The sequence below is a fragment of the Triticum aestivum genome, chromosome 2B, assembly GCF_018294505.1.
Source record: "Triticum aestivum cultivar Chinese Spring chromosome 2B, IWGSC CS RefSeq v2.1, whole genome shotgun sequence".
Classification (NCBI taxonomy): Eukaryota; Viridiplantae; Streptophyta; class Magnoliopsida; order Poales; family Poaceae; genus Triticum; species Triticum aestivum.
In genome coordinates this window covers 565678232-565692310 of record NC_057798.1, presented here as the reverse complement: position 1 = coordinate 565692310, position 14079 = coordinate 565678232, and positions in this window count along the sequence as shown.

Here is a 14079-nt window from a genome sequence, read left to right as displayed (position 1 = left end):
TTTGCCCGGACGCACTTCCTTGCGTGCGAAGATGTAGCTGGTGGGTCCCAGCAGTTAGGGGGGCGAATCATTTTTTTGCCCGGACGCACTTCCTTGCGTGCGAAGGTGTACCTGGTGGGTCCCAGCAGTCAGGGGGGAAACGTTTTTTCATGAAATTTGGTGGCCCGTCCGGTGGGTCCCCGTTGTCAGGTGGAGGAATATTTATTTTGCACGTAATAAGGAGCCACTTCCTTTCTGCGGCCGTGGACCCAGCTGTCAGCCTCTCCACGTACAGTCCACGTCCGATGGAAGCCGTTCCTTGACCACGTTGACCACGCCACGCCAAGAGCACCAGGGCGGTGGACGACGGAAAGGCCTAGGAAGGGGATGACGCGGAGCCGGGGAAGATGCGGCAGTGGATGCCCACGCGTAGAGGAGTACGAGGGTTCACTGGTTCGCTGCGGTGTGAGGCTATCGTCGCCGCAGAATAACAGGTGGTGTGGGTGAGTAGAGGGATGGCCTGGCCAGCGGTGGGAGTAGTAGGGGGCGGTGAGGCCTCCGCCGCATCATAGCCGGCCACGGGAGGCAGGAACACGAGGCATGACCGGCGCTGGTTTGGGCGGCTGGAGCAAGAAGACCACAGGTTGAAGAAGCACTAGGATCGTTGGATGGACATCGTACGGTCACTGGAGCTAGAATCATGCATATTGACTAAGTTGACAAAGCTCTCCGTCCCCGTCAACTTAGTAGCCCCACAAGTCAGCCTGCCACTATACTGGGTCCCAGCTAACAGGGGGAGTATTCTTTTTATTGTGTGTAATAAGGAGGCTCTTCCTTGCGTACGAAGATATAGCTGGTGGGTCCGAGCTATCAGAGCCGGCCGTGGGGAGGAGGGAGCAGGCAGTCCCGCCGGCGTTTGTTTGAGCGGCTGGAGCAGGAAGATCAGGGATTGCAGAAGCACGACGGCCGTTGGATGGCCATCCAACAGTCACTGCTTGTGCGTCAACCTTTTTTTTAGGAAAGCCTCAATTCTGTGGAAAACAACATACAACCCATCTGCCATTTTTTTAATAATTTACAGCCCATTTGCTAATTCTTAAGGTTTTTTTGGAGCCCATATTCTTTTTGTTATCGTTACAGCTTATATTGTGGCCACAGTTAAAAACTTATACGAAATTTTGCATATTTCGGTGCGGTCCGAACTGTTTTTAATCCCGAAATTTCGACTCACATTCAAACTGATTTTAAAAATAAATGTATATCAATATAAAATCCAACAAATTCTCCACGCATAAAAATTAATGTAATTTAAAATCTCGAAATGAAAAAAATGTATTTGAAACTAATTGTCAGTTTGATGTGTTTTAAAAATGTACAGTCCATTTCTCATTTCTGATGGGCCATTTTCTCGGCCAGCCGAATGAAAGATCTCCTCGTCTTGAAAGATTTGCAGCCCAACAGGCGTGACAAAGCGACTTACTTGGCAAATCACAAAAAAACTGGGCTGTGGCCGTGGACCCAGCTGTGAGCCTCTCCATGTACAGTACTCTTCCGATGGAATGTGTTGACCACATTGACCACGCCGCGCCGAGAGCACCAAGGCGTTGGATGACGGCGAGGCCTAGGAAGGGGACGACGTGGAGCCGGGGAAGACGCGGCAGTGGATGCCCACGCGGAGAGGAGTACGAGGGTTCACTGGTTCAGCTGCGGTGTGAGGCTGCCATCGCCGCATGGCCTGGCTAGCGGTGGGAGTAGTAGGGGCCGATGAGGCCTCAACGGCAGCACAGCCGGCCACTGGAGGCAGGAGCAGGCGGTCTCCCCGGTGCTGGTTTGGGCGGGTGGTGCAAGAAGAGCAGCGATTGAAGAAGCAGCAGGACTGTTCGATTCAAATCCAACGGTTACTGCTGCTAGAATCGTTTGTTGACTAAGTCGACAAGCCGTGTGTACGCGTCAACGTAGTAGGCCCATAGGTCAGCCTCCCAACCGGTGCGCCCCAGATGTCAGTGGGAGGAATCATTTTTTCGCGTAATAAGGAGGCAGTTGATTGCGTGCGGCCAGGCCAGCGGAGGGAGTAGGGTGGGCCGGAGAAGCATGCGCGGCATCACCGCGGGCCACAAGAGGAGGGAGCACGCAGTCCCGCCGGCGCTAGTTTAGGCGGCTGGAGCAGGAAGATTAGAGATTGAATAAGCACAGCGGCTAGAATCGTGTGTTCACTGACAAAGCCTTGCGTAAATAAGTCAGCCACCCGTTTTCTATTTTTAGAATTGCCGGCCATTCTCTGGTCAGTACCAGGGTCAAAAAATTAACTAAATATGTGGGAATTTTTGCTGGGGAACGAAATATTCTTAATCCAAAAATAAATAGCCATACTAAAACAAATTTAAAAATAAATTAGTACTATGTCATGTTAAATCCGATGGCATACGTATAAGATATCAGTGAAGAACAAAATTCAAAAAAAACTAATATCCCATTTGCTATAAATTTTTTGGAATTTTCAACCCCTTTTGATATTACTTTTAACAGACATTGACCATACTCTTTGGCTAGGACGGAATGCGTCCCTCCTCGTCTTGAAAGATTTGCAGCCCAGTAATTCGGAGAAAACAAATAGGCCTAGCTTGGGTATTCTTCGAAAAGAAATACTGGGCGCGCCAAATGTCGGATAATGTGGACTTGGAAAACCCATGGCATCCGTTCCATCCTTTACCCGCCAACTCGGTGCACGGGGACTCCAAGGAGGTTCACCTGGACATACGCATTATCAAGTGCACTTAGAAAACATGTAGTGTATGTGTGGGCGCTTATGGCCCGTGTCTTTACTGCTTTTGATTCTGTAAGCTTGTCGTTAAACTTGAGTGGCTTTCGCCGCAGTCCTTCCTTTGAACTGCTCCTCTTAGTGAGCTGATGTAAGACACTTTGGGTTTCATTTGATAATGGAACCGGGGAGGAGCCTCCCTGTTCTTCTAAAAAAATACGCATTATCAAGTTAAATGTTGATCATTAGTCTTCGCTCAATGTAATCCACTGTCTAAGCATGTGGAGACTTCCATGCATGATCTTGCTCTATTGGAGTATCGCGCATGAATAAAAGTGTATCCGTTTATGGTTTAGTCTAGAATCTTCCATGTATGAATTTTTACTACAGTACTGGTGAAAGACTTACGATGAACCATTTCTGACATCTCCTCTGCCCCCTTGCAAGTCATCCTGATTTAATCCCTCCGTCTAGGTCTATAAGGGCATGGTTAATATTACTTAATAGTATAGCCAACTGTTGACTATAAGAAAGTGCCATGTCATCTGTAGCCAACATGTATAACAATCGATACTCAAAAACTAATTCTTAAAGATCATTTCTTGCAAAGCACAATACGTGTTATTTCTTCACAAGTTTTGGATGCAGGTTGAACAGTTGAACGCTTTTGTTTGCAAAAGATACCTTTTTATCTATTTCACCCGGATGTCTGTGAGCTCTAGAGATGAGATAATATCTGAAGAAACCTATCGATACCCGTTACACATGAGATGACCCCCACATCCTTTGTCAAATTAAACAACTCCCCGATCAATGCATTTCACTCTTCGGTGCAACGCACGGGCACCTTACTACTATAGATTAGTACGACCAAAAATTGAACTAACATTATATATAGTACGAAAAATACTGATGCATGTCACCTAAAATTATATCATTCAAAACTATGTTCAAATACGAATCCAACGATATAGTTTTTGTTGACATCCACTAACATTTTGTCAGTTAAATATTCAGTCAAATTCAATGGGGGACTAATAAACCACGACCGATGTAGTACAAGTGTAGAGGGCGGCGCTGCATGGGAGTCTCACCTCTCACCCCACTCGTAGCGCGGCAGTAAAGCCGTCATATCCCAAAACCCAACCACTCCCAGTAATAAATGACCTGGTAAAATAAACGGACAAGCAACCATCACATCCCTCCATCTTTTTTGCATTTCATCTCTCTGCATTTACTTTCTCCGATTCATCTCCCACACTCGATCCCTAGCTACTACTCCTAGGGCCAGTTCTTTTGGCGGCTTCCCCAGCTTTTCCCACAAGACTAGTCACAGTGGAGAGTAACAATAAGGCACCTCACTCATTTATTTGTGCTTCTAAACTACTACTCCGTCCTGGTTTATCCCTCACCATTGTAATTTGTGCTAAATTTTGACCAAAGATTTAACTGATAAAATGTTACTCAAAACACTTAGGCGCGGTGCATCTAGGTGTGTAAGTCATGTTACAAAAACCAAATAATCCCAAAACACTTAGGCGCGGTGCATTAACTTCTACCTCGTTTCTTGTTTCTTGAGATATCAACCAATAAGAGATAAAGAGTGTGCATGCTTTTAATTACTTGAGATATCAAACACGACATGCAGCGGTTAGTTCATTGCATGCAATACTATTAATTAGCAAATAAACATTAACGTTTCTCGTTTTCTCTCCTCCTTGGTCACTGTGCACAGCCTAAGATGACTTACTCACCTAGACGGATGGAGTAGTGCATGTGACATGCACTAACATTTCAATGGGGACCAATAAACCAGGACGGAGGTAGTAGTTATGGGTTTACTAATCTAGAAGCCTAAAAGAACTGGCCCCTGGTACTCCTACTAGTAGTAGTACTCAAGTTGGAATTTCAATTGCACGGCACAACTTGTTAGGAAAAAAATTCGATACAGGGTGTAGGAAGCGGTTTGGGAATTTGCATGCCTTTCCAACCAATGAGATGCTCCATACAAAGTACGATAGAGAAATAACCACAGAGAAGGAAGCTAAAAGTAAACAATCAAATGAGCATTTTTGCATTTGTTTTGCATTGAATAGTTTCACAAGCTTGACTAGTGCTGTTTTTCTACTTTTACAAAAACCGCATCGTAATGTTAAAACGTGCATTTGCACGTACATAAGTAATAGTAGTACTCCCTCCGTCTAGGTGTACAAGTCTTCCCTCCTTCTTGGTCACCGTGCACAACCAAAGATGACTTATTGACCTGGACGAAGGGAGTAGCATAGTCTGCAAGCATATATCGAGAGAGACGTGTAGTCCGATAGTATATAGTAAAGTTTGTGCTATATGCACGTACTTGCAAAATGCGTAATAATACACAATGTTTCCAAACTTTCCCTTTTGCATACTTAATTAAGGATGCTAAAAATTCCTGAACGTTCGGGATTTATCATTTGCGTCCCAAAACTAATGAGATCGCCTTACGAAACAAAAATTATACTCCTCCTAAAAGCCACGACGCTCGCAGGAGTGCTTGCGGCGTGCCACGAGTGGCCTGGTGCGCGGCCGTTTCCCAGCGCGCCGACACAACGCCTCTTCCTCAGCCTCGCAACTCGCGAGGTGCTGATTGGTGACTTGCCAGCGGGCGAGCGCGATCTCACCGGTGTGGTGATCCGGCACCAACAGGTACTCCTCCTGGCTGGAAGCGTGCACCCGGTCCACGTACCGCCAAGCGTAGATGAGGCGCTTGGGCCCGACTGCACTCAGGGCGTCGGCACGGGCGTCCTCCGCCACCATCACGACCCTCGCACGAGCCTTCTGCCAAAGAACCAATTGCTTGACTCTCTTGGACGCGACATAGATCTCCCAGAAAGCTTGTTGTGCGGTGCGCTTCTCTCCCTCGGCCTTCTTCTCCGCCTCTATTTTGGCGCGCTCTGCTGGAGGCAAAGCCTCCCACAAGGCAACATCCATTTCTTTCCAAAGCTCCTCAAGGCTGGGGGTCTCGGCGGGCGGCGCGGTGTTCTCCTCGTAGCCGTGAGCCGACACGTCCTCCGACGCACGTGCTGGCGAGATTGGGAACGCCAACGCGTCCACCTCGACACGTCGCGGCGAGGAGCGGAACACCGTCACGTCCTCCTCGACTACTGGCGGCGAGGAATGGAACGGCGAGGCGTCGCATCACGGCGAGGAGCGGAACACCGATGCGTCCTCCTCAACTAGTGGCGGCGAGGAACAAAACAGCGACGCGTCGCGTAGCGGCGAGGAGCGGAACACCGATGCGTCCTCCTTGACTAGTGGCGGCGAGGAACGGAACGACAACGCTTGACCGTCTGCACGGTGCAGCGAGGGGCTCCTAGGGCTTGTGAGGGGCGATGCCATGGTGGTCGACGTCAGAGGGGGGGAGGAGATAGAGATGAACGTGAACGTGAGGTGGAGGAGATGGCGATGTCGTGGGAGGAGCAGTATTTATAGCGAGCAATGGCACACCTACGTAAGATATGGACTGAGCTGCACTGACTTAATTGCAGGTCCAGTTGCGTCACTGACATGTGGGCCAGTACACTGCCGGGCCCGTATGTCAGTGACCCAATGCACCTGAAGTTAAGTAAAATCTACGTGGGCATATTTGTTGGAGTAAATTATGGGGGAGCGAAGGGGTGGAAATATTGCTGGTCACAACGGATTGGACGAGCGTGGGGGGAGGAGAGTCATGCATGCAGATTTTTTCACACGAGGTGGAGTGGTGGGACCGCCGGGGGGAGAAGGAGAGTTTGGCAGGCATATTATTTCCACACATGGAGAGGAAAAGATTTGGAGACGAACAGGCTTCTTGCAGGTATGGGGAATGGCGCATAATAAGTCATCTTGCATGCCGGGCTAGGTAGAGTCTCAAGTCATTAAAACATACACGCCCCACACATGTTCATATTTCAAGGTGCACTAAATTATTGCGTGCGATGATTAAGGCTGGCCATCATGGTGGTATCTTAGCTGGTATCATGCACACGGGAATAGCAAACATGCTGATGTGGCAAAGAATTAAAGAAGAGAGGGGGGTTAGAGTAACTAGTGTTCATGCATGCATTGGTAAACACATTTTTTTGTGAAGAACGAAACATTAGTTGAGTACTTTTGCAGACTTCAAAAACTATTCCACCGCCTCTACTATCTTGCTAAGAGTAGGTGAAATTTTTGAGTCGAGCCCTTTAAACTAGAAGGGAGGTAGTGGTACTCTAATAGCTAGGTGTGTAAGTCATCTTACGAAAACCAAATAATCCCAAAACACGTAGGCACGGTGCAGTAACTTCTACCTCGTTTCTTGTTTCTTGACATATCAACCAATAAGAGATGAGGGTGTGCATGCTTTTAATGACCTGAGGCTATCAAACATGACATGCAGTGGTTAGTTCATTGCATGCAATACTATTTAATTAGCAAATAAACATTAATGTCTCTCGTTTTCCCCTCCTCCTTGGTCATGGTGCACAACCTAAGATGACTTACTCACCTAGACGGAGGGAGTATCAACATTCACAATGTCAAATCAACATTTTTACACTCATTATAAAACATAGTTCTTATACTCATTATAACAAGTATTGTAGATATTGATATTTTTAGTATAAATTTGGTCGTGGGATTTCATTGATGCCTGTCAAAGCGTGGAGGAAGCGGAGCTTAGGGCTTGCATTGCCGGTCTTTACATAGGTATTTCTCTTCATAATCCTGTAATTTTAGAGACTGATTGCGCTTTTGTGGTAGTGTCTCTTGCATCGGGGGACTATGACAGGTCTGCTATGCGTGACCTGAAGATGAAAGCGTTGAGCATCTCGAAGTTGATCAACAATCTTCAATTGTCAAAGATTAGCCGTTCGGCCAATAAGGTGGCACACTTAATCGCTAAGTATAGCTTTGACAATAGATTAGATGGTATTCTTGTAAATAACGTACCGCCCTGTGTGGTGAATATTGTATCGAATGAATGTACTGGTGTGGCTGGTTAATTAATATAAGGTGGTGTTCAAAAAAAGTATATATTTGGTCAAACACTTTGCAAATGGTTGACGGGAGTAAAAAGGACCAGAGGGAGTATCATGCATGCAGAGTAGGCAAAAAAAATTGCTCATTTATAGTCGGTCGAAGTCTCAAAGGGCGCGACCGCGCGAGGGAGGCGAAGGTCGTGGGAGGCGCGACGGTTGACAGAATTAAGTGAAGTTACATCCACGCGCCGGCATGGCGTGCGAACAGGCAGAAGCTATACCGTCAGGACTACGATATGGGTCTAGTAGACATGACATCTAGTGGGTCCCGCATAGTTCTCGAGAACTCTTTGGGGGCTTGCAGCCGTTTATCCATCGGGCAAGCCAGCAACCCCACGCCGTTCGCACACCCTACTCGTCCCCATCTTCTACCTCACAACAGTTCGCTCCTAGTAGTCCCGTCCTTTCACATTAGTTCCCTCCCAGTTTTTGCGGGGTACAACAGTTCAACTTCTCCTAACCCTCCTCCAAAATCCATGGCCTCCCAAATCTCCATGATCGCCGCTGAGTACCAGGTTAGAGCCATCACCGGCGATCTGTTCATCGTCATCTACACAGGTGGATCCGCGACGGTGAAAGCATGGCTTGCTCGCTTCCTGTGCATGTTCAACAGTTCAATGGATGAGTGGGTCGCTGGGCTAGATGTTGAGTACACCACAGTCCTGGGACAAGAGAAGGATCTAAAGGAAGAAGAGAGGAAGAAGCCCACCGTGATCCAGGTTTGCGTACATAACTTTTGCTTGGTCTACCACATATGCCATGCCGACGTTGAGTGCTAGGATTTTAAGAACTTCCTCAAGGATAAAAGAGTGAAATTCGTTACTGTAGGCTTTAAGAACGACAGGGATGTCCTGCGTCGGATAGGTCTTGTTGTAGGCCAGCCCTTCGATCTCTAGAAGGCAAGCCTGGTGTCCTCCTCTGAACCTTCAATGCTGACCCTGGAGCAGCCATGATTGATCCTTCATACGCTAAACTGAATAAACCTCATCACAAGTTTCATCATGCATGGGAGTCGAAGACATTAGATGAAGATCACATCCTGTACGCATCAATGGATGCCTACCTCTGTTTAAATATCTACATGGGTTGGATGAAGAAGCAGAGCCCAATGTCCGGTTCAAGCAAAGAAGCGTCGGCGTAGAGGAAGAGAAAGAGGGACGAGGACAAAGTCGAGGACGTGGACTCGGACTCTGAGTAGGTGGCAGTGCTGTCGCTCATGCTGGTTCTACTGCAGTGTCAAGCGGACTAGTTCCTTAGTTTATTTTCAAGGGTGTGTTGTGCTGAGGCCCCAGCAGAACTATGTTTATGTTCTTTCTCGTTATTTGAACTCTTTAGTACGTAGAGTAGTACTAGTACTATGTCTTACTATTGTTGTTCTTGCAGTTGGTACTACTGCTCGTACCTTCGTGTTCCTACTGTACTTAATACGTTCATACTAGTAGTATAATTTGGGTCAGTCGATTTGTGAAAGAAGTTCGACAGAGCGAAGGAAGAAGACTGCAGAAGAGGTGGAATAAGCCCTTCTAGCCATCCATGTTGCATCAAACGGCTCACATGAGTCGACTGACCCAAATTGCTCCTTCAGATTGCAGGATCCACGTGGCATTCAAGGTCTCGAAGGTAGATTCCGCATCCGCACCCGGTTTGCAGGCTCGACATGAGCGCACGACCGGCTTCTGCTGCGACAACCACCACGTGCGCCTCCTCCGCGCGGGCAGAGAAGACAATGACACACTAGTTCCTCCTCGCCAGCATGCTGGAGCACACGCTCGTCCTCCTCTTCGTATGTTGCGTGCATAGACGCGGCTCCACCAGCTGCTCACGTGATTGGTAGTGTAGCGGCATGGCGAGGAGGGACTGCAGACGATGTGAGCGGGCGAGCCTTCGGCTTCATGGCACAGGGATGGCGGCGACACGGCGGTGATGGGCGAGAAATTGTTGTCCGGAGCAGGCGGGCGCCGGCATGTGCAACGGCGGCGGCGGCATATTGATGAGTGCATGTATGGGAGCTTACTTTAGTTTTATATGAGGTTGGTCAAACTTAAAAGAAAACCGTACTAGTACACGTAAACATTAGACTTAGGCAGTGCTTTTTTTTGAAGTTAGTACCACAGCCACGATACGGAATCCGGTGCAAGCGCGTGAACCGCGGCCGCGCGGTCGATCGAACGGTGCGTCACCATGTCGCGCTCGAAGGACATCCACCGAACCTTTTGTGTGTGTGAAAACAATCCTTGAATATTACTCAACTTTTTTTCCTGGGAAAGTTCTTAACGCTGCAATATTTCCATATATTTGAATTTAGCTCCAGTTTGTGTTTATTTGGATTTGGACATTTTAGGTGCGCCCTAGTTTTTTAATACTTATTTTGTGTGTGTGACTGTGAGAGAACGTGTGTATATGTCCATATGTGTGTTATGGCGGAAGGGCAATCTGGAGACGGTGTGCGTGTGATACAGACATAGAGAGGTGTGAATGTGCAAATGATCATGCATGAGTGAGACATAGACAGATGCCGATACGTTGTGTATACATGAGAGAACGGTCTTCTAGTTTACTTGTGTGTGTGTGTGTGTGAGAGAGAGAGAGAGAGACAGAGAGACAAAGAGAGAGAGAGAGGAGCATTCGTAACACAACAACCATCTCTCTCGATTCATTTGTCCCTCGCACGATCGCATGCAACATATGCATCAACGCGCACATTTTGACACCCTCACTCGGCCCCTGCCCACCTTAAGGCCCGCACAATCTCTTCGTGAATACCCATTTCTCTCCTTAGGTTTGTTTTTGCTCAATATCTGACACACACACACACATAGCACAACACACACACACTCCCCCAAGCACACAATTCATCCCCATCCAAGGTTATACGGCGACCACTCTCGCTTGTGCTTCTTTGCACCCCAACATGCACAACACCTCAATCTTCAAAGAGGGCATCGTGCAAATCGAAGACGGCGACCACACCGCGCTAGAGAATGCGGGGTCATTTGGAAGCAGGGTGATGTGATGACGGCTGACTGACTCCTCCCCCCACCCTCTCTCTCTCTCTTGCACAAAATTACCAAACCCTCTCTCCCCCGCACAAAATTGTCAATCCCTCAACCCATGAGATCCTTCCCCTCTCGTCCATGTTTTTCCAGCTCTCTCATCAAACAAGTTGTCTCTTCTCCTTCCACGTATACAGAATCACGTATATTACATGTCTCCATCTTTCTCACAGACCTAACTTCTTCCTCTCTCTTTCTCTTTCTCTCTCTCTCTCTCTGTCTCGTTAGGTTTGTCTCCTACTCTCTCGTCCACATACATACAATCTTTCCCGCCCTATCTGCTCCATCTTCAAAAGCTCTCTCTGCATGTTTCATTCACACAATGGGATATGTCAAAATGTTGCTTCTATAATGGCTGGTGTAGAGTTTTGGTTGTTTTTGTTGCATCCTACAAAGTAATAACTATGAAATGCATTTAGATTCTCATTTGACTGGGATTATGTGAGTTTGAGCATGTTGTGAAGTACTATAGACCTTGTATACATCTTGGGATTCGACAATGATTGTAACTATTGAATTGTATAGACCATTACATTCGAAGTCAATAGCCTAATATATTTATTTCACAATTTCAACAAATGATTAGTTCACTACAAACTAAGAAAACAAATGTGTACTCCCTCCATTTCTATTTTAGTCCACGTATTAGCATTGGTCAAAGTCAAGTTTTGTAAACTCTCAGAAAGCTTATAACAAAAAATATTAACATATACAATAACAAATAAATACCATTAGATTCATTATTGAATGTACTTCCACATCATACATATTTGTTATGGTAAATGTTTATATTTTTATATAAACTTGGTCAAACTTTAGGAAGTTTGACTTCGGTCAAACCTAATATGCAAAGTTTACTACTACTACTCGCTAGTTGCTTAGCCGAATCACTCAACACGCCACACGGGGAGTCCAGTGTCACAAAATTTTGAGGCCGGCGGGAAAATCTCCCGCGACCCTGATTCGAGCAGTGGGAAGTTACCATCATAGCCTTCAGAACAGGCCTACGGACGATGCTTAGTAGGGGGCTGTTTTCATAACTTCAGGTTCACCCTACCCAGCCAGCCCCACCCCGGCACCTAGAGTAGTACACCTGAATACTCCCGATTTTCTATCCCCACCGCAAAATAGACTTCTCCATGGCACCACAGCCTTCGTGCTCCTCCCCTTTACATCGGCGCACTCGTCCACCGCAGTGCATATGCCTCATCGACGACCTCGTACGCCGCACTGGAGCCGGTCCACCATCGTTGTCGTAGACGGAGCCTCTTCCCCGGCATCGTCTTCCACGGTCTCGGATCTGCTTCCCAGAAGCCGACGCCAAGCGCAGAAGTACCACCGTCGTGGACAATGAACTGACTCCCGTTGCCGACCATGACTCACAAAGGCCGCCGCGACCATCGTTATCCTCCTCGATGGGTAATGTGTGTATTGAATCACTTAGCAGTACATGTGCAGTTCCAATTTTGTTTGTAGCTACCCTTCGATTTCTTGGGTGCTATTGTTCCCGTAAAAGTAATTGGTTATAGCCTCCATTGTCCAAGAGAATATCAGCTTGTAATTGTGCGTCGCTCCTGTATCGCGCTGTGCTTGGGTAGGTTTTTCATCTGCAACCAGCAGTGTGGAAAATGATTGAAAGGTTTTTAGAACTAGCAAGATGCCCATGCGTTGCACACATCAAGATGCATTTGTATGAGTACTTTATCTTGTGGGAGAAAAGGATGAATGAGGGAAGGCCTTATTTGCAAATCTGGAGAGGGGTATGGGTATCTTTTTTTATCTATCTATGCTGAGAACTATCCTCTACTCTCTAGTATCTACTTCTCGATCTCAGCACTGTAAACGTTTTTTTAAAGCGCCGCGCGTTGCAATTCTGTTGGAGATGCTCTAACATGGTAGATGAGTGCTTTAATGTTTCCCACAAGATGCGCGAGTATTACTAGTAGTATTTTTCTTGCCATGTTGAGATTTTAAAACCACGAGTGTGAACATGCAGAGGAGCAATGAAGACCAAACACGGGATATTCGGGACATCTTCAAGGAGCGTGGCAAGTTAAAGAGGAGCTACACCGAACCTGTAAAACGAGCTTTGGTAAGTAACACCCTTTCAATTACTTTCATTTAGCCTCGTGTTCTTCGATGTGTATATGTTGTAGTTTTTGTTTCTCTTAAGCGTGGTGTTCTTCGATGTGTAATAAGAAGAGTCTTAATTGTCCTGATGCTTTCGTTTTTAACTTGATGTAGGAAGTGGGTGTTCTCACCTTGTAGTCTGTTTTTATATTTCTTTTCCTTTTGAATTCACTTCTTCGAGTTCTGTTTACCTGCTTTCTACTAAATGGATCTAGGTTTCTCTGAGTATTGATCTAAAAAAGAAGTAACTTCATGTCAGGATGCAGTTCCTGCGAGGAGGGAAGTATGGTCAACCGCGAGATCATGTTTCCAAAATGAGGCTGGATTACACACAAGGTGCCAGTTCCCTAATGATGCTAGATTAGACACAAGGTGCAAATTCCCAGATGATGCTGGATTACACACAAGCCAGGTGGAGTCGTCAGCTGTTCGTGTCCTCATGGCATTAGTAAAGGCTGAAAGAAAGCGTGCAGCAGCCCTTGAGAATGTAGTTGAGTTCCTGAAGAAGCGAAAAGAGCAATCAGATGCTCTCTTCACCCAAGCCAAAGAAGAGATGGAAGAAGCCAGAAATAAGCTAGCAGAGGTAGAGTAGGCTTGGCGTCTCCTGCTATCTAAAACTGTTGTCAATACAAAATTTCCTTCATAATAGCTAGGTTCAAATGTTTATCCAGTCAGCATGCCTGTTGTGATGTCTGTGCATCTACTGATGTGGCACAAAATGTTTTTTTTGGGTCATGTAATAATAGCAATTACTTTCCAAACAATAACAGACGAAGCATTGGACATGGTATAGTTCATGCGCAAGCCCGGCATTCCAAGTTCAACTTCCACATCAAACTCATGTTCACAGATATCTGCACATTCATACATAGTGTCCACAACCATGATTCACTTCAAAGCCAAAAAAAATGTGAGGAGAGTTATAAATAAAGAAAAACCTCTACTAGTTCCTGCTACCAGTGCGAGCACAACAAGTCAAGACCATGCATAAATTAATTATATTTTAGTCATTTTTTGTGTTCTAAAATGCTAGCCGGCTCGCGGAAGGACGTGTTACCGGCACACGCGCGGATTCAATGAAGGCAAGCGGGGCAGTCTTAAGCTGGTTGCACGCGGCGAG